This window comes from Haliotis asinina, chromosome 4 (assembly GCF_037392515.1).
Source record: "Haliotis asinina isolate JCU_RB_2024 chromosome 4, JCU_Hal_asi_v2, whole genome shotgun sequence".
NCBI lineage: Eukaryota > Metazoa > Mollusca > Gastropoda > Lepetellida > Haliotidae > Haliotis > Haliotis asinina.
In genome coordinates this window covers 28,970,532-28,990,243 of record NC_090283.1, presented here as the reverse complement: position 1 = coordinate 28,990,243, position 19,712 = coordinate 28,970,532, and the positions used below count along the sequence as shown (strand labels likewise).

At 43.5% G+C, this 19,712-nt stretch overlaps 1 pseudogene; it reads right to left on the bottom strand.

Moving 5' to 3' along the window:
• Positions 1 to 3,071: 3,071 nt before the first annotated feature.
• Positions 3,072 to 3,758, bottom strand: LOC137280902 (uncharacterized; annotated as a pseudogene).
• Positions 3,759 to 19,712: the final 15,954 nt, after the last annotated feature.

Genomic DNA, 19,712 nt, shown 5'->3' with positions numbered 1-19,712 from the left:
CTGTGATTGTTTGGGCGGAAATTGATAGTTTGTGAAATTACTAGACATAAGTCCAACTATAATCCGATTGGCCTATAGCAAAATAGGCAGGACGGCCTATAATATCCCGCTGTGCCAACATTATAATTTATATAGGCAGATACGTTTCCCCTACCTGATTGCTGATGATCTCAATCGTCAATGGTCAATACATCGAAAATCATATTGATTTTCAAATTGTGACAGAGGTAGCTCTGCATGTGGGTATTAAAACCGTACTAACTACTATATGCATACAATTTGTTTTATCGTTTCTTTGTAATCTGTCAGTGTCCGAAAACATGACAACCTCAAATGTCAGTGAACGAAAACTGAAACCGAGCTCCCGTGTCAACTGCAGGAATGTCCGGGTGTTAATAACACGCTTATTATCTTTCAGTTGTCACAACACACTAACCCTCACAATAAATAATTGAATGAAAACAACAACCAGATAACACATACCTTGGAAAAATCTTCGGTAAGGTCGACACAGCACAAGCAACCAAAGACTCCCTCGAAAACAGCAGCGGCAGCTAAATGGCCGCCATCGTCAAAAGTCCGAAACGATTGAAGCACCGCACAAACGGTATTTAAAGTATCAAGGAAAAAACACCAAACTGTACATTGTTGTGTAATTGTGTCTTACTTTGAAAATGAAGACAACGATGTGCCCCGGTTTTATTTTTTTCACTGAAACATTCACAGAAAAGCAAGTGTGGCGCCGGTAGGTCGGTCTCGATTCGAGGCAACACGACCGCCGTTTCACGGTCCGAAGTTTTCGTTTTCATTTAATAGTAACCTACAGTTTTGTTTTCCTGACAAAAATTAGAAATCAGAACACTTGTAATAATTCACTGGGTCAGAATTAAACATATATACCCAAATAGTACTGCACTTATTTGCCTTTTTGGGTTGGTCTCCCTAAGGCGTATTTTTAAATACTTGTATATATATGCGACTGTCGCTTCTGATCTAAATGTAGCATTTTAGAGACACCAAAAAATTACTTTCGTTTGATGATGTTAAAGACAATGTCAACGTGAACTATAAACCCCCCAAAGTTATGGAAGTGGTGCTGTTTTATGCAATAACCGGTTGCCTGAAAATTAGGGAGACCGGACTTCGGTCTCCCTAAGTTTGCGGTCTCCCTAATGCTGGTTTTTACATACATTTGGTCTCCCTAATGCTGGTGTCATATATATACATATATAGTACATACAAATCTTTATTTACAGATGGGTCCAAGGATGGTGGCGCAGTTGCTTGTGCCACTGTCATTGGACCCAGAACAATACCTTTCAGATTACCGGATAACAGTGCTATTTTCACAGCAGAAGCAAACGCTATATTAACGGCTCTTAAATATATTGAAAGACATCCTAGACATAAACAGTATATAACCTATTCAGACTTTCTTTCTTGCCTCCAGGCAATTAAAAACCTGTTATGTAAACATCGACTTTTAATAGAAATTATAGAATTGTATAATGATCTTGCTACTGGCCAGTACGACATCATGTTTTGTTGGTTACCAAGCCATGTAGGCATTGCTGATAACACAATGACTGATCTTGCAGCCAAGGCAGCACTCAACAAATCTGTGACACCACTTATTCCATACTCTGATTATAAAGCTACAATTAGATCGTATATCCGTAATCTGATGCAAAAGAAGTGGGACACCCAAGTGGGCGTAAATAAATTACATGCAATAAAACCTTATATTGGGTATACCCACTTGCGTTGTCAGTCCAGATTTGAAGAGATCATTTTGCGGCGATGTCATATTGGCCATACGAGATATACTCATGAATACCGTTTGAAAAGCAAGGATCCTCCGTTCTGCATCCCTTGTGATGAAAGTATCACAGTCAAGCATGTCCTGCTTGACTGTGATGAGTATTCCACCACAAGGGATCAGTCTTTTAATTCACGAACTATGAAGGATCTTTTCAGCAATGTTAGTCCTCCTTTGATTATTGCATTTTAAAGGAATTAGATTTGTTGAATGAATTGTAAATACATAAAATATTTTATGATTGGAAGATAAAATTAGTAACTCAAGTCGTTAGTGGCTGTACCCTCAAAGGGGGTTGAAGTACTGTAAAAACATTGTCTTTCTGAGAGGGTACTTAAGTCCCAAAACATTTGATGTAAATTAAAGTTTTCCAGGTTTTTAGTCGTGGAATAGATGTTCCTTTATTGTCTAAACTGCTAACAGCTGAAGGGACGATGTAAATCTAGCTAGAGTCCATGCAGGAAGCAAATGTACTGTAAGTCTCCATGGTCCTTAATATAGTGTTCTATCTTCAGTTCTTGGCAACCTATAGTTCATGTTTATATTGTATTGTCCTCTATAGATACATTGTTTTAGGTCTAATCACTAGTTTTACGCTTTACTCTGTGGTATTCTAGTTAGTTTTACTGTCCTTCGTTGACAGGTTTTTACAATGTATGTGCTATCAATTTATTTGTATTTTTATAATTAATCGTTCTCGTCACTCACGCATGGATGATTCTCAAAGTCAGTGAGAAAGGCTCTTTTTGGAGAAAATATACTGAGGGCTACAAGGGCGTGAACATATTTCAAACTGCCGGCAAGATGCAATACCAATCGGCGCTGGGCCTGCAGGCCGTTCCAACATCGTAGGAACCTTCTACAGTGATCATTACTACACTACTGTCTGTCTCTTTGTATGTATGTATGTATGTATGTATGTATGTATGTATGTATGTATGTATGTATGTATGTATGTATGTATGTATGTATGTATGTATGTATGTATGTATGTATGTGTATCTCTACGACGCTAGTAAAACGATGTATCGTGAAAACGTGGACACCCAAACGTAAATTTTTCCATGTTTCAGTTTCAATTTTGACTTCAGAATCGAATCTGAACATCTCGACATTTAGTTGACCACGTTACATTCTTGTACACAAAGACAAACACCTTATACGTCCGCCTCAATCACTACAATTACATTTGGCATTTTAAGTAAATAAACCACACTTACATGTTTACACAATGCCGTGATTATTTTATTGTCTAATTCAAGGCGTCATAGATAAGTGACGTTTTGGAGTCAGTCATGGTGATATCTGCCCCACTTATCACCTTCATGTTGACTGTGTAGAGACCTGGTGGCCCAGCAGCAAACACGGGAAGAAGAGACTCCCTCCACTCAACATCCAACTTGGCTAAAAAACCACCTCTCTGTCGAGGTCGATGAAGGAGAGTCTCCCCCTCCCCACATCCAGCACAACGCCATACTGGAGGGTGGCCTGTGTGCCGAGTGTGTTAGATATTGTGTTACTGTAACACTTCCCCACCTCCCCCTGCTGCCACACCCTGGTACAGAGAACCCCCGGTGTGTGCCACATCTCCCTACACTGACACACCAGGAGAGGCACTGTCAACAAACATACATCTCACTGTCCACCTGGCTTTCCTCCACCACACCCACCTCCAGGACAAGCCACCACCCTCTACTCACCACACCCACCCTAGAGTGTGTCTCCCAGTACTATGGGGTGTGTGGGGCAGGGGTGACAGTAGAGGGGATGGAGGAAGGGGGATGGAGATGGAGGCACATGTACCCAGATATTTCCGCAACCTGCCGCTGTGTCTGTGTTGTCTGGCGGGCTGTGAGTTGACCAGCTGACCGTCTGTAGTTACGTGGCACATGTCTGTGTTGGCTCGAGCAGCGTCCAGTTGTAGTTGAGGACATGGAAATATACATTTTGTTACAATTTAATGCATTTCCCGACTTTAGACAACAAATTAGACATTTTATTGTCAACCTCGTTTCAGTGAAACACCGCACTGAATATCGGCTGCCATTTTCGTCTGTGTGAATTGTGTTAGAATTCTGACATAAATAGACATTTTAACGCTGTGAAAATATTTGTGTCGGTAATCTAAATGTTGGCTATAAACTCCATTGAATACTAAGCTTGCAGTTTCAACGTTTACTCCGGCTTAGAAACACAAAATTGTATAATCTGCTGAATATATTTGATCGTATTCATTATTTAGACATGGTAACTTACTATGCATAAATGCTCTTTAAGTATAGTCTCCAAGGGGGAATATTTTACAGGTTACTTTTTCATGCATCAGAGTATATATTGACATATGATTCTTTTAACGTTATATAGTGACCACCTTATTAAGGAAAGTTACCTACGGCCCTGAATTGATTATGAATTTCAACTTCCTAGGGACCATACCAGTCTTGCAGTTATTAGGTGCACCAAGTCATTGCGGTTTTCACATCCATATGAGGTACCCATTTACAGCTGGGTGAATTGGGACACAGAGTCACAGTACTTTGTACAAATGTACTGCCGTTGCTGTACCCGCAAGTAGATGTTTTCACGTTTTCATGTGGCCACCACCTGGTCGCTTACTGACGTATCGGTGGGTTCTTTTAAGTGCACAGGTTTGTGTACTGTACACTAAGGGTGGTGACAACACCGAAAGAGTCTGCAAACAAGGTTGTTGCAGCCGGTCACAAGTGGACTCCTTCCTGACACCTCAAGCTCTCTGGATCTTTATCCTTGGAGAGGATACACCTCGCACCCTCACGCCCATTACTTCATGACACCTCGAGCTCTCTGTATTTTTTTCCTTGGAGATGGTAAACCTCGCACCCTCAAACCCCATACTTCTCAACACCTCAATCTGAAAGCGCTCAGTGTGAAAGTATTTCCGCAGCGTCCTGTACAACATCCCAGTGGTTGCACGTTAGGGCAGAGTCAGTAACATATCCTGTTTGAGAAGCGCGCACATCAGTAGTGTAACGTCAACAACTACTAGACTGATTTGACTCACATAGTAATGTCAACGTGGTCCTTGTTTCTGTTTGCAGACTGTAGGTGTTACTCCCCGCATCTGTAAAATATTTCAGGATTAAAGAACAAAACCAACACTACTTACAGACATGAACAAATAAAGAGCAAGTTAGATGTTCAGGACTTGGGGGTTCTCCATCGTAGCATACCATTTCCACGACGCATCTGGATCTGTCTAACACTGAAGATTTACACAAAATGTGACTGCTGTCGGGTAATCATAATATGAAGGATCCTTGTCCATTATGTGTACACATATCGCACTACCAGGATAACATATTGTACAAAACCCGAATGTTGATTACCAAGCTATGTATTTGCTAATATCGTTACGTTGTGACCATTCGTTAATATTTCTATTCAAATCATAAGGATGTTTGGGAATGTGTTTCTGATATATATCAGAATAACTATGTATCCATTTTGATAACATAGCAGGAGGAAAAATGTAAACAGTAGTGTTTTTAATTTTGTTATTTTCTATTTTATAAATGTTTTCAAGGTAATGAAAATTAACCTTACCAAAATGTGGCAGTGGTGTTGAAACGTTGACAGCTTCCGGGGACTTCACCTTGAAACGAGATAAAATAATTCAATGTCGTGATCTTAGATTCACATTGGCATGTTTCAGCTCTATTATACGAGCTCAGTTTACAGACAATGTGAACATTATAATATGTACATCGTGAAATGTTGATGTTAGTTACCTAATAAGCGACGTATATACGCTTGCCTACAGATTAAGAAGTACTTACCTGCCTGCGTGCGTTCTTCGTGTCAATTAAATGGAACTCGGCGGTCTGTGTACCTTTGTCTGTAAGATAAGCTACAGCTGTTCACTATTCAAGCCTTTTATGTCATGATAACCAGCTAATGCTTCTTCAACTGATTTAAATGTTTCACTGAATTATTGTTATTGGAAATGTCTAAAAACAGCGTCGATAAGCCATTTTACGGGGGCTTTATATAATTGCAAGATATAAAAAAAGGTTTCAAACTTTTCACTATTGATAAAGTTCTATCAGTATTACTGTAAACATTAAGACGTATTCATAAAGTAAGAAGTAAGCACCTGTAAGTGTGTGCTTATCAGATGGTGAAACATGTCCATTGACAGATCTGAAGGCAGAGATGTCGGATTTCAATTTATCCAGCCCCCTCGTGTTGAATTTGGCTGCAGGTGTCCTGTGCCTCTCTGGTGGAAGTGATACGAGGTGCGTCTTCGTTGTGTCTTGTATTGAACTCTCCAGTGTGAGAAAGTCCGAGTTTGAAGATATCTGAGAACGGTCTTGATATAGTCTGAGATCCACTTGCATCGTTCACTCTCGCCTTCAGAGGTAACCTTTTCGGTGTGCAGATTTGACAGTTCCTGCTTCGTCTTATTCTCAAGCTCGATGATCAGTTCCTTCTCTCTTTGGTCGAGTTGTGTCCTCAGAGAATGGAAAGTGTGGTGGATGGCCTCCTTCAGAGCGCTGCTTGCATTCTCTGTGTCATTTATAACTTTGTTGATACTCTCATGTCTCACATACGGCGTGTAGACAGGGCAGTAGGAAGGGAGCTGGACTTTTCAAGGTAAACTGCTGCTGGCAGATAGAACTTTTGGGGAAGGCGTCCATTCTGAAACGGAAAATGTCACTGTCTCTATTCCACTAAGAATAGTGCAGTCTACAACATATCTTCAATTCAATAATAGGAAGGGATTATCAAGAATGGTACACTGACTCCTCGAAAATACCTGCTCTCTAATTCCGCTTCAACAGAAAAAGAAAAAATGCATTAAAACAAAGCCAATCCCATTGTATCACATTATAACGATTGACCACTATTTGTGACTACTTCCAAAAACAACAGTGAATTATGAAAAAAAATATCTCAGACAATATGTTACTTTTTGAATACAGATGTTAAAAGGGCATACATCAGGGAGAGAAATTGGTCATGGGTCGGGTCTCGATAAGAGGGAGGGTGGGTAATTGCAGGGTGTGCAGGTAATGCGAACGGTGACAGAAAGAAGGGTGTCACAGGAGAGGGAATTACAGATAAGAAGGACGTTTATGTAGTAAGACAGGTGGATACAGGTAGGAGTGACAGGTGTGTAGTGAGAGGAGAGGTGGATACAGGTAGAAGTGACAGGTGTGTAGTGGCAGGAAGAGTAGATGCAGGTAGAAGTGACAGGTATGCAGTGGGAGGAGAGGTAGATAAAGGTAGAAGTGACAGGTGTGTAGTTGGAGGAGATGTATATAAAGGTAGGAGTGACAGGTATGCAGTGGGAGGAGAGGTAGATATGTGACAGGTGTGTACTGGGAGGAGAGCTGGATACAGGTAGGAGTGACAGGTGTGTAGTGGCAGAAACAGTAAATGGAGCTAAAAGTGACAGAGATGAAGTGGGAGGAGATTTAGATACAGGTAGAAGTGACAGGTGTGTAGTTGGAAGAGGTATATAAAAGAAGAAGTGACAGGGGTGCAGTGGGAGGAGAGGTAGATACAGGTAGAAGTGAGAGGTGTTATATTTGGAGGAGAGGTATATAAAGGTAGAAGTGACAGATGTGTAGTTGGAGGCGATTTATATAAAATTAGGAGTGACACGTATGCAGTTGTAGGAGAGGTAGATATGTGACAGGTGTGTAGTGGGAGGAGAGATGGAAACAGGTAGAAGTGACAGGTATGCAGTGGGAGGAAAGGTAGATGCAGATAGAAATGATATTTGTGTAGTTGGAGGAGAAGTATATAAAAGCAGAATTGACAGGTGTGCAGTGGGAGGAGAGGTAGATACAAGTAAAAGTGAGAGGTGTTGTAGTGGTGGAGAGCTGGATAAAGGTAGAAGTGACAGGTGTGTAGTGGCATTAACAGTAGATGCAGGTAGAAGTGACAGGTATGCATTGGGAGGAGAGGTATATGCAGATAGAAATGATATTTGTGTAGTTGGAGTAGAGGTATATAAAAGCAGAAGTAACAGGTGTGCAGCGGGAGGAGATAAAGATACAGGTAGAAGTGAGAGGTTTTATAGTTGGAAGAGAGGTATATAAAGGTAGAAGTGAACGGTGTGTAATTGTAGGAGATGTATGTAAAGGTAGGAGTGACAGGTATGCAGTGGGAGGACATGTAGATATATGACAGGTGTGTAGTGGGAGGAGAGCTGGATACAGGTAGAAGTGACAGGTGTGTAGTGGCAGAAACAGTAGATGGAGGTAAAAGTGACAGGTATGCAGTTTGAGAAGAGGTAGATACAGGTAGAAGTGACAGGTGTGTAGTTGCAGAAGAGGTATATAAAGGTAGGAGTGACAGGTATACAGTGGGAGGAGAGGTAGATATGTCATAGGTGTGTACTGGAAGGACAGCTGGATACAGGTAGGAGTGACGGGTGTGTAGTGGCAGAAACAGTAGATGGAGGTAAAAGTGACAGGTATGCAGTTTGAGAAGAGGTAGATACAGGTAAAAGTGACAGGTGTGTAGTTGCAGGAGAGGTATGTGAAGGTAGGAGTGACAGGTATGCAGTGGGAGGAGAGGTAGATATGTGACAGATTTGTAGTGGCAGTTACAGTAGATGCAGGTAGAAGTGACAGGGGTGCAGTTTGACTAGAGGTAGAGAGAGTTAGAAGTGACAGGTGTTTCGTTGGATGAAAGGTATATAAAGGTAGGAGTGACAAGTATGCAGTGGGAAGAGAGGTAGATATGTGACAAGTGTGTAGTGGAAGGAGAGCTGGAAACAGGTAAAAGTGTCAGGTATGCAGTGGGAGGAGACGTACATATAGGTAGAAGTGATTCGTGTGTAGTTGGAGGAGAGGTATATAAAATCAGAAGTGATAGGTGTCCAGTGGGAGGAGAGGTAGATACAAGTAGAAGTGAGAGGTGTTATAGTGGGTGGAGAGCTGGATGAGGGTAGGAGTAAAAGGTGTGTAGTGGCAGGAACAGTAGATGAAGGTAGAAGTGACAGATATGCAGTAGGAGGAGAGGTAGATACAGGTAGAAATGACAGGCGTGTAGTTGGTAGAGGTATATAAAAGCAGAAGTGACAGGTGTGCAGCGGGAGGAGATGAAGATACAGGTAGAAGTGAATGGTGCTATTGTGGGAGGAGAGGTATATAAAGGTAGGAGTGGCAGGTATGCAGTGGGAGGAGAGGTAGATATGTGATAGGTGTGTAGTGGGAGGAGATCTGGATACAGGTAGGAGTGACAGATGTGTAGTGGCAGAAGCAGTAGATGGAGGTAGAAGTGACAGGTGTGTAGTTGGAAGAGGTATATAAAAGCAGAATTGACTAGGGTGCAGTAGGAGGAGAAGTAGATACAGGTAGAGGTGAATGGTGTTAAAGTGGGAGGAGAGGTATATAAAGGTAGGAGTGAGAGGTATGAAGTGGGAGGAGAGGAAGTTATGTGACAGGTGTGTAGTGGTAGGAGAGCTGGATACAGGTAGGAGTGACAGGTGTGTAGATGGAGGAGAGGTATATAAAAATAGAAGTGACGGGGTGCAGTGGGAGAAGAGGTAGATGCAGGTAAAAGTGAGAGCTGTTATAGTTGAAGGAGAGATATATAAAAGCAGAAGTGACAGGTATGCAGTGGTAGGAGAGGTAGATACAGGTAGAAGTGACAACTGTGTAGTTGGAGGATAGGTATATAAAGGTACTAATGACAGGTATGCAGTGGGAAGAGATCTGAAAAGGTGACAGGTGTGTAGTGGGAGGAGAGCTGGAAACAGGGAAAAGTGACAGGCATGGAGTGGGAGGAGAGGTAGATATAGGTAGAAGTGATTGGTGTGTAGTTGGAGGAGAGGTATATAAAATCAAAAGTGACAGGTGTCCAGTGGGAGGAGAGGTAGATACAAGTAGAAGTGACAGGTGTGTAGTTGGTAGAGGTATATAAAAGCAGAAGTGACAGGTGTGCAGCGAGAGGAGAGGAAGATACAGGTAGAAGTGAATGGTGCTATTGTGGGAGGAGAGGTATATATAGGTAGGAGTGGCAGGTATGCAGTTCGATTAGAGGTTGGTATGTGATAGGTGTGTAGTGGGAGGAGATCTGGATACAGGTAGGAGTGACAGGTGTCTAGTGGCAGAAACAGTAGATGAAAGTAGAAGTGACAGGTATGCGGTGGGAGGAGAGGTAGATACAGGTAGAAGTGACAGGTGTGTAGTTGGTAGAGGTATATAAAAGCAGAAGTGACAGGTGTGCAGCGGGAGGAGAGGAAGATACAGGTAGAAGTGAATGGTGCTATTGTGGGAGGAGAGGTATATAAAGCTAAGAGTGAGATGTATGCACTGGGAGGAGAGGTAGTTATGTGACAGGTGTGTAGTGGTAGGAGAGCTGAATACAGGTAGGAGTGACAGGTGTGTACTGGCAGGAACAGTAGATGCAGGTTAAACTGATAGGTATACAGTCGGAGGAGAGGGAGATTCAGGTAGAAATGGCAGGCGTGTATTTGGAGGAGAGGTATATAAAAGAAGAAGTGACAGGTGTGCAGTGGGAGGAGACTTAGATACAAGTAGAAGGGACAGGTGTGTAGTTGGAGGAGAGTTATATTAAAGTCGAAGTGACGGGGTACAGTGAGAGGAGATGTAGAAACAGGTAGAAGTGAGAGGTGTTATAGTTTGTGGAGAGGTACATAAAAGCAGAAGTGACAGGTATGAAGTGGTAGGAGAGGTAAATACATTTAGAAGTGACAACTGTGTAGTTGGAGGATAGGTATATAAAGGTACTAATGACAGGTATGCAGCGTAAAGAGATCTGGATAGGTGACAGGTGTGTATTGGGAGGAGAGCTGGAAACAGGTAAAAGTAACAGGTATGCAGTGGGAGGAGAGGTAGATATAGGTAGAAGTGACTGGTGTGTAGTTGAAGGGGAGGTATATAAAATCAGAAGTGAGAGGTGTCCAGTGGGAGGAGAGGTAGATACAATTAGAAGTGAGAGCTGTTACAGTGGGTGGAGAGCTGGATAAAGGTAGGAGTAAAAGGTGTGTTGTGGCATTAACAGTAGACGAAGGTAGAAGTGACAGATATGCAGTGGGAGGAGAATAAGATACAAGTAAGAAGTGAGAGGTGTTATAGTGGGAGGAGAGGTATATAAAGGCAGGAGTACCAGGTATGCAGTTCGATTAGAGGTAGATATGTGACAGGTGTGTAGTGGCAGAAACAGTGGATGAAAGTAGAATTGACAGGTATGCGGTGGGAGGAGAGGTAGATAGAGGTAGAAGTGACAGGTATGTAGTTGGTAGAGGTATATAAAAGGAGAAGTGACATATGTGCAGCGGGAGGAGAGGAAGATACAGGTAGAAGTGAATCGTGTTATTGTGGGAGGAGAGGTATATAAAGGTAGAAGTGGCAGGTATTCAGTGGGAGGAGAGGTAGATATGTGATAGGTGTGTAGAGGGAGGAGAGCTGGATACAGGTAGGAGTGACAGGTGTGTAGTGGCAGAAACAGTAAATGGAGGTAGAAGTGACAGGTATCCAGTGGGACTAGAGGTAGATAGAGGTAGAAGTGGCAGGTGTTTAGTTGGAGGAGAGGTATATAAAGGTAGGAGTGACAGGTATGCGGTGGGAAGAGAGGTAGATATGTGACAGGTGTGTAGTGGGAGGAGAGCTGGATACAGGTAGAAGTTGCAGGTGTGTAGTGGCAGGAACAGTAAATGGAGCTAAAAGTGACAGAGATGAAGTGGGAGGAGATTTAGATACAGGTAGAAGTGACAGGTGTGTAGTTGGAAGAGGTATATAAAAGAAGAAATGACAGGGGTGCAGTGGGAGGAGAGGTAGATACAGGTAGAAGTGAGAGGTGTTATATTTGGAGGAGAGGTATATAAAGGTAGAAGTGACAGATGTGTAGTTGGAGGCGATTTATATAAAATTAGGAGTGACACGTATGCAGTTGTAGGAGAGGTAGATATGTGACAGGTGTGTAGTGGGAGGAGAGATGGAAACAGGTAGAAGTGACAGGTATGCAGTGGGAGGAAAGGTAGATGCAGATAGAAATGATATTTGTGTAGTTGGAGGAGAAGTATATAAAAGCAGAATTGACAGGTGTGCAGTGGGAGGAGAGGTAGATACAAGTAAAAGTGAGAGGTGTTGTAGTGGTGGAGAGCTGGATAAAGGTAGAAGTGACAGGTGTGTAGTGGCATTAACAGTAGATGCAGGTAGAAGTGACAGGTATGCATTGGGAGGAGAGGTATATGCAGATAGAAATGATATTTGTGTAGTTGGAGTAGAGGTATATAAAAGCAGAAGTAACAGGTGTGCAGCGGGAGGAGATAAAGACACAGGTAGAATTGACAGGTTTTATAGTTGGAAGAGAGGTATATAAAGGTAGAAGTGAACGGTGTGTAATTGTAGGAGATGTATGTAAAGGTAGGAGTGACAGGATTGCAGTGGGAGGAGAGGTAGATATGTCATAGGTGTGTACTGGAAGGACAGCTGGATACAGGTAGGAGTGACGGGTGTGTAGTGGCAGAAACAGTAGATGGAGGTAAAAGTGACAGGTATGCAGTTTGAGAAGAGGTAGATACAGGTAAAAGTGACAGGTGTGTAGTTGCAGGAGAGGTATGTGAAGGTAGGAGTGACAGGTATGCAGTGGGAGGAGAGGTAGATATGTGACAAATTTGTAGTGGCAGTTACAGTAGATGCAGGTAGAAGTGACAGGTGTGCAGTTTGACTAGAGGTAGAGAGAGTTAGAAGTGACAGGTGTTTCGTTGGATGAAAGGTATATAAAGGTAGGAGTGACAAGTATGCAGTGGGAAGAGAGGTAGATATGTGACAAGTGTGTAGTGGAAGGAGAGCTGGAAACAGGTATAAGTGTCAGGTATGCAGTGGGAGGAGAGGTAGATATTGGTAGAAGCGACTGGTGTGTCGTTGGAGGAGAGAGGTATATAAAATCAGAAGTGACAGGTGTCCAGTGGGAGGAGAGGTAGATAGAGGTAGAAGTGAGAGTTGTTATTGTGGGTGGAGAGCTCGATAAATGTAGGAGTGACAGGTGTGTTGTGGCAGGAACAGTAGATGAAGGTAGAAGTGACAGATATGCAGTGGGAGGAGAGGTAGATAGAGGTAGAAGTGAGAGGTGTTATTGTGGGTGGAGAGCTGGATACAGGTAGGAGTGACAGGTGTGTAGTGGCAGGAACAGTAGATGGAGGTACAAGTGACAGATATGTAGTGGGATTAGGTTTACATATAGGTAGAAGTGATAGGTGTGAAGTAGGAAGAGGTATATAAAAGCAGAAGTGACAGGTTTGTAGTGGGAGGAGATTTAGATACAGGTAGAAGTAACAGGTGTGTAGTTGGAGGAGAGGTATATATAAGTAGAAGTGACGGGGTACAGTGGGGGGAGAGGTAGATACAGGTAGGATTGAGAGGTGTTATAGTGGGAGGAGAGGTATATAAAGGCAGAAGTGACAGGTGTTTCGTTATAGGAGAGGTATATAAATATAGGAGTGACAGGTATGGAGTGGTAGGAAAGGTAGATGTGTGACAGGTGTGTAGTGGGTGGAGAGCTGGAAACAGGTAGAAGTGACAGGTATGCAGTGGGAGGAGAGGTAGATATAGGTAGAAGTGATTGGTGTGTGGTTGGAGGAGAGGTATGTGAAGGTAGGAGTGACAGGTATGCAGTGGGAGGAGAGGTAGATGTGTGATAAATTTGTAGTGGCAGTTACAGTAGATGCAGGTAGATGTGACAGGTGTGCAGTTTGACTAGAGGTAGAGAGAGTTAGAAGTGACAGGTGTTTCGTTGGATGAAAGGTATATAAAGGTAGGAGTGACAAGTATGCAGTGGGAAGAGAGGTAGATATGTGACAAGTGTGTAGTGGAAGGAGAGCTGGAAACAGGTATAAGTGTCAGGTATGCAGTGGGAGGAGACGTACATATAGGTAGAAGTGATTGGTGTGTAGTTGGAGGAGAGGTATATAAAATCAGAAGTGACAGGTGTCCAGTGGGAGGAGAGGTAGATACAAGTAGAAGTGAGAGGTGTTATAGTGGGTGGAGAGCTGGATGAAGGTAGGAGTAAAAGGTGTGTAGTGGCAGGAACAGTAGATGAAGGTAGAAGTGACAGATATGCAGTAGGAGGAGAGGTAGATACAGGTAGAAATGACAGGCGTGTAGTTGGTAGAGGTATATAAAAGCAGAAGTGACAGGAGTGCAGCGGGAGGAGATGAAGATACAGGTAGAAGTGAATGGTGCTATTGTGGGAGGAGAGGTATATAAAGGTAGGAGTGGCAGGTATGCAGTGGGAGGAGAGGTAGATATGTGATAGGTGTGTAGTGGGAGGAGAGCTGGATACAGGTAGGAGTGACAGATGTGTAGTGGCAGAAGCAGTAGATGGAGGTAGAAGTGACAGGTGTGTAGTTGGAAGAGGTATATAAAAGCAGAATTGACAGGGGTGCAATAGGAGGAGAAGTAGATACAGGTAGAGGTGAATGGTGTTAAAGTGGGAGGAGAGGTATATAAAGGTAGGAGTGAGAGGTATGAAGTGGGAGGAGAGGAAGTTATGTGACAGGTGTGTAGTGGTAGGAGAGCTGGATACAGGTAGGAGTGACAGGTGTGTAGTTGGAGGAGAGGTATATAAAAATAGAAGTGACGGGGTGCAGTGGGAGAAGAGGTAGATGCAGGTAAAAGTGAGAGCTGTTATAGTTGAAGGAGAGATATATAAAAGCAGAAGTGACAGGTATGCAGTGGTAGGAGATTTAGATACAGGTAGAAGTAACAGGTGTGTAGTTGGAGGAGAGGTATATATAAGTAGAAGTGACGGGGTAAAGTGGGGGGAGAGGTAGATACAGGTAGGATTGAGAGGTGTTATAGTGGGAGGAGAGCTGGATACAGGTAGGAGTGACAGGTGTGTAGTGACAGGAACAGTAGATGAAGGCAGAAGTGACAGATATGCAGCGGGAGGAGAGGTAGAAACAGGTAGAAGTGAGAGGTGTTATAGTGGGAGGAGAGCTGGATACAGGTAGGAGTGACAGGTGTGTAGTGGCAGGAACAGTAGATGCAGGTACAAGTGACAGATGTGTAGTGGGATTAGGTCTACATATGGGTAGAAGTGACAGGTGTGAAGTTGGAAGAGGTATGTAAAAGCAGAAGTGATAGGGGTGCAGTGGGAGGAGATTTAGATACAGGTAGAAGTGACAGGTGTGTAGTTGGAGGAGAGGTATATATAAGTAGAAGTGACGGGGTACAGTGGGGGGAGAGGTAGATACAGGTAGGATTGAGAGGTGTTATAGTGGGAGGAGAGGTACATAAAGGCAGAAGTGACAGGTGTTTCGTTATAGGAGAGGTATATAAATTTAGGAGTGACAGGTATGCAGTGGTATGAATGGTAGATGTGTGACAGGTGTGTAGTGGGTGGAGAGCTGGAAACAGGTAGAAGTGACAGGTATGCAGTGGGAGGAGAGGTAGATATAGGTAGAAGTGACAGGTGTGTAGTTGGAGGAAAGGTATATAAAAGTAGAAGTGACGGGGTACAGTGGGAGGAGAATTAGATACAGGTAGAAGTGAATGGTGTTATAGTGGGAGGAGAGGTATATAAAGGTAGGAGTGAGAGGTATGCAGTGTGAGGAGAGGTAGTTATGTGACAGGTGTGTAGTGGTAGAAGAGCTGGATACAGGTAGGAGTGACAGGTGTGTAGTGGCAGGAACAGTAGATGCAGGTAAAACTGACAGGTATACAGTGGGAGGAGAGGGAGATACAGGTAGAAATGACAGGTGTGTAGTTGGAAAAGAGGTATATAAAAGAAGAAGTGACAGGTGTGCAGTGGAAGGAGACTTAGATACAAGTAGAAGTGACAGGTGTGTAGTTGGAGGAAAGGTATATAAAAGTAGAAGTGATGGGGTACAGTGGGATGAGAGGTAGAAACAGGTAGAAGGGATAGGTGTTATAGTGGGAGGAGAGGTATATAAAAGCAGAAGTGACAGGTATGCAGTGGTAGGAGAGGTAGATACAGGTAGAAGTGACAACTGTGCAGTTGGAGGATAGGTATATAAAAGTACTAATGACAGGTATGCAGTGGGAAGAGATCTGAATAGGTGACAGGTGTGTATTGGGAGGAGAGCTGGAAACAGGTAAAAGTGACAGGTATGCAGTGGTAGGAGAGGTAGATACAGGTAGAAGTGACAACTGTGCAGTTGGAGGATAGGTATATAAAAGTACTAATGACAGATATGCAGTGGGTAGAGATCTGAATAGGTGACAGGTGTGTATTGGGAGGAGAGCTGGAAACAGGTAAAAGTGACAGGTATGCAGTGGGAGGAGAGGTAGATATTGGTAGAAGCGACTGGTGTGTCGTTGGAGGAGAGAGGTATATAAAATCAGAAGTGACAGGTGTCCAGTGGGAGGAGAGGTAGATAGAGGTAGAAGTGAGAGTTGTTATTGTGGGTGGAGAGCTCGATAAATGTAGGAGTGACAGGTGTGTTGTGGCAGGAACAGTAGATGAAGGTAGAAGTGACAGATATGCAGTGGGAGGAGAGGTAGATAGAGGTAGAAGTGAGAGGTGTTATTGTGGGTGGAGAGCTGGATACAGGTAGGAGTGACAGGTGTGTAGTGGCAGGAACAGTAGATGGAGGTACAAGTGACAGATATGTAGTGGGATTAGGTTTACATATAGGTAGAAGTGATAGGTGTGAAGTTGGAAGAGGTATATAAAAGCAGAAGTGACAGGTTTGTAGTGGGAGGAGATTTAGATACAGGTAGAAGTAACAGGTGTGTAGTTGGAGGAGAGGTATATATAAGTAGAAGTGACGGGGTACAGTGGGGGCAGAGGTAGATACAGGTAGGATTGAGAGGTGTTATAGTGGGAGGAGAGGTATATAAAGGCAGAAGTGACAGGTGTTTCGTTATAGGAGAGGTATATAAATATAGGAGTGACAGGTATGGAGTGGTAGGAAAGGTAGATGTGCGACAGGTGTGTAGTGGGTGGAGAGCTGGAAACAGGTAGAAGTGACAGGTATGCAGTGGGAGGAGAGGTAGATATAGGTAGAAGTGATTGGTGTGTGGTTGGAGGAGAGGTATATAAAAGAAGAAGTGACAGGTGTGCAGTGGAAGGAGACTTAGATACAAGTAGAAGTGACAGGTGTGTAGTTGGAGGAAAGGTATATAAAAGTAGAAGTGACGGGGTACAGTGGGGGGAGAGGTAGATACAGGTAGGATTGAGAGGTGTTATAGTGGGAGGAGAGCTGGATACAGGTAGGAGTGACAGGTGTGTAGTGGCAGGAACAGTAGATGCAGGTACAAGTGACAGATATGCAGTGGGATTAGGTCTACATATGGGTAGAAGTGACAGGTGTGAAGTTGGAAGAGGTATGTAAAAGCAGAAGTGATAGGGGTGCAGTGGGAGAGGATTTAGATACAGGTAGAAGTGACAGGTGTGTAGTTGGAGGAGAGGCATATATAAGTAGAAGTGACGGGGTACAGTGGGGGGAGAGGTAGATACTGGTAGGATTGAGAGGTGTTATAGTGGGAGGAGAGGTATATAAAGGCAGAAGTGACAGGTGTTTCGTTATAGGAGAGGTATATAAATATAGGAGTGACAGGTATGCAGTGGTAGGAAAGGTAGATGTGTGACAGGTGTGTAGTGGGTGGAGAGCTGGAAACAGGTAGAAGTGACAGGTATGCAGTGGGAGGAGAGGTAGATATAGGTAGAAGTGATTGGTGTGTGGTTGGAGGAGAGGTATATAAAAGCAGAAGTGACAGGTGTGCAGTGGAAGGAGACTTAGATACAAGTAGAAGTGACAGGTGTGTAGTTGGAGGAAAGGTACATAAAAGTAGAAGTGACGGGGTACAGTGGGAGGAGAATTAGATACAGGTAGAAGTGAATGGTGTTATAGTGGGAGGAGAGGTATATAAAGGTAGGAGTGAGAGGAATGCAGTGTGAGGAGAGGTAGTTATGTGACAGGTGTGTAGTGGTAGAAGAGCTGGATACAGGTAGGAGTGACAGGTGTGTAGTGGCAGGAACAGTAGATGCAGGTAAAACTGACAGGTATACAGTGGGAGGAGAGGGAGATACAGGTAGAAATGACAGGTGTGTAGTTGGAAAAGAGGTATATAAAAGAAGAAGTGACAGGTGTGCAGTGGAAGGAGACTTAGATACAAGTAGAAGTGACAGGTGTGTAGTTGGAGGAAAGGTATATAAAAGTAGAAGTGATGGGGTACAGTGGGAGGAGAGGTAGAAACAGGTAGAAGGGATAGGTGTTATAGTGGGAGGAGAGGTATATAAAAGCAGAAGTGACAGGTATGCAGTGGTAGGAGAGGTAGATACAGGTAGAAGTGACAACTGTGCAGTTGGAGGATAGGTATATAAAAGTACTAATGACAGGTATGCAGTGGGAAGAGATCTGAATAGGTGACAGGTGTGTATTGGGAGGAGAGCTGGAAACAGGTAAAAGTGACAGGTATGCAGTGGTAGGAGAGGTAGATATTGGTAGAAGCGACTGGTGTGTCGTTGGAGGAGAGAGGTATATAAAATCAGAAGTGACAGGTGTCCAGTGGGAGGAGAGGTAGATGGAGGTAGAAGTGAGAGTTGTTGTTGTGGGTGGAGAGCTCGATTAATGTAGGAGTGACAGGTGTGTTGTGGCAGGAACAGTAGATGAAGGTAGAAGTGACAGATATGCAGTGGGAGGAGAGGTAGATAGAGGTAGAAGTGAGAGGTGTTATTGTGGGTGGAGAGCTGGATACAGGTAGGAGTGACAGGTGTGTAGTGGCAGGAACAGTAGATGGAGGTAGAAGTGACAGATATGCAGTGGGATTAGGTTTACATATAGGTAGAAGTGATAGGTGTGTAGTTGAAAGAGGTATATAAAAGCAGAAGTGACAGGTGTGCAGTGGGAGGAGAGGTAGATACAGATAGAAGTGACAACTGTGTAGTTGGAGGAGAGGTGTCACAGTTGGAGGAGATATATATATAGGTAGCAGTGACGGATGTGTAGTTGTAGGATAGGTAGATATAGGTAGGAGTGAGAGGTATGCAGTGGTAGGAGAGGTAGATATGTGACAGGTGTGTAGTGAGAGGAGAGCTGGAAACAGGTAGAAGTGACAGGTATGCAGTGGGAGGACAGGTAGTTATTGGTAGAATTGATAGGTGTGTATTTGGATTAGAGGTATATAAAATCAAAAGTGACGAGGTGCAGTGGGAGGAGAGGTAGATACAGGTAGAAGTGAGAGGTGTTATAGTGGTAGGAGAGCTGGTTAGAGCTAGAAGTGACAGGTGTGTAGTGAATTGAACAGTAGATGAAGGTAGAAGTGACAGATATGCAGTGGTAGGAGAGGTAGATATAGGTAGAAATGACAGGTGTGTAGTTGCAGGAGATTTATATAAAGGTAGGAGTGACAGGTATGCAGTGGGAGGAGAGGTAGATATGTGACAGATCTGTAGTGGCAGGTACAGTAGATTTAGGTAGAAGTGACAGGTATGCAGTGGGACTAGGGGTATATAAAGGTAGGAGTGACAGGTGTGTAGTGGAAGGAGATCTGGATACAGGTAGGAGTGACAGTTGTCATGTGGCATTAAGAGTAGATGCAGGTAGAAGTGACAGGCATGCAGTGAGAAGAGAGGTAGATACAGGTACAAGTGATAGGTGTGTAGTTGGAGAAGAGGTATATAAATGTAGGAGTGACAGGTATGCAGTGGGAAGAGAGGTTGATATGTGATAGGTGTGTAGTGGTAGGAGAGCTGGATACAGGTAGGAGTGACAGGTGTCATGTGGCATTAAGAGTAGATGCAGGTAGAAGTAACAGGCATGCAGTGGGAGGAGAGGTAGATACAGGTAGAACTGAGAGGTGTTATAGTGGGGGAGAGGTATATAAAGGCAGAGTGTCAGGTGTTTATTTATAGGAGAGGTATATAATTTTTCGAGTGACAGGTATGCAGTGGTAGGAAAGGTAGA